Source organism: Diprion similis, chromosome 2 (assembly GCF_021155765.1).
Source record: "Diprion similis isolate iyDipSimi1 chromosome 2, iyDipSimi1.1, whole genome shotgun sequence".
Classification (NCBI taxonomy): Eukaryota; Metazoa; Arthropoda; class Insecta; order Hymenoptera; family Diprionidae; genus Diprion; species Diprion similis.
In genome coordinates this window covers 18017547-18019621 of record NC_060106.1, presented here as the reverse complement: position 1 = coordinate 18019621, position 2075 = coordinate 18017547, and positions in this window count along the sequence as shown.

The window sequence follows — 2075 nt, the reverse complement described above, 5'->3', positions numbered from 1 at the left end:
CAGTCGAGTCGGTGAAAACTTTGACGACGACGTCAGTTGCTGCAAAGACGTAATTTGCACTCAGCTCTTCTTATTCCCTCTGGCGCCTCCGGCACTCTTTTCGCCCCCTCGGCACTTGGACACCTCGCATTTCTACACTCGAATAAGAGTCGAGCAGCAGCAGCAGCAGCAGCGGTGCGAAAGCTCGAGCTTTAAACAACGAGGGAAAAAAGCTCAGACTGTATACACCGGGATGCATTGGCTGTTTGTTTTCTTTTCTTTTACTCCTTTGTTTTTACCGATGTAATTGTTGGTCGTGAAAAATTTTACTGCAACATTTGCATCATCTGATCTGAGAAAAAGTTCTTGCTCGATTATTTCAACCGAAACGATTTTCGGTCTTTTGATAGAATGGGAAAGTCGATCAGGTTCCTAAATTCTGAAGCTCGGGTTAGTAAATAATAATTCTTATTTTTCAACGAATGTGAATTTTAATCGAGTTTATAATAAATATTAATTTAGTATGATAACTGAAATTTTTCAAATTTACATTTGCATACGTTTTTAAAACAAACTTAAAAATTCACAGACAATGAGCAAGAATATTCGTCTAAAAAATTGTCTCGCCAATATTTAGGTACACATTATACAGTGATACGAAAAAAGGTAATAAAAATCAGAGCAGGATGTAAAAAATTTGCTTCATGCGCTATCGCCGTTATAAATCGATCATCTTTTTCGTAAGTTAAAAATACTTTTTTCCCCGTTTTTCCAATATTCTCCCACCAAGGGATATTCTTTGTTCTTGAATACAGCCGAGAGTTCTGACCCTAATAAAACTCAGGGTCCATTGTCTCTCGATGCGAAAGAAGGCAGACAGCTATATTATTAAGTAGGCGAGATCATCGATGGGCGCAAAAGAAGAAGGTTCCTTTTATAAAAAAAAAAAAGGGCGTTATTGATAAGGTGTAGAAAAATCGGGATCGAAAGCCAGTGTCACAGGCATAATACAGGTTGAATAAGTCCTCGGTGCGGGTGCGTGCCGCGTATCAGGTGCTCATTACCGTGTTTTTTACCTAAAATATCCTTTTCTTTTTATCCTTATTCTCGTCGTAAAAGCGATTAATTTATGCTCGCGGTGCGAGCTTAAAGATAATACCGACGCAATTTGATAGTCGTCGGCAGACTGTATGCGATGCACGTACGTATATAACTCGAATTAACGTCAATAAGGTATAAAGATATCAGTCCTCGGAGACAGATAGTCGTAAATTAATGCGCGATATTTAAAACCCCTTCGATACGGAGCCGATTTTATTACCCTATAAGGAGATAAGCGTTACACACAGCGTCTTCTAATCCGATCCAAGATCGTCCGGGGAATCTCTGATTCTCTAGATAATTACTTAATTAAAATCCTCCACGTGACCCAGCCGGCATATTCTCGCTTCCATGACAGACACCCGTTCCCTGCTGATATTCACTTTTCCTCGTCTACTTGTGCATACGTGTGTTCGTGTGTAAATTTATTTACGGCCGCGGTTTCCCGGACGAATTGTAAGAGTCGAGCGTTGCTGGCGGAAGGCGTGAAAGATTATCTTGTAAAATTCACACAAGAGTTTCTCAGGGTTCTCACAAAGGTATAAAAAGCTCTTTGAAAGCATTATCTATTATACCTATACCTATACACCCACTTTCATTTTTTAGACGAGTTACGAACCTGATATGCGAAGCCCGATTCCGGTGTGTGGGATGCTGCTGAACGACTATCTTTGAATCGTTCATTCGATCTCAGCCGAGATAAAATATAAAAATACAACTGAAAATTATCACGCATCGATTTCATTATTCAATTCAATTCATTCGTTCGGGCACCAGCGTCGCTTCCGTTTTGTTTTCCGAAATTTCAAACTTTTGCATATGATTTGAGACATTTTTGATTATTGAGAGTGAAAGTATTGTCAGGTGTAAGATTCATGAGTGTATAGACCGGTGACAAAAATAATTAAAAATGTTTCTAAAAAATTTCGGAGGTTCGAAATCCATTCCATAAGGGTGAAATATGGGAATATTCGTCAGGGTCATTATTTCAATAA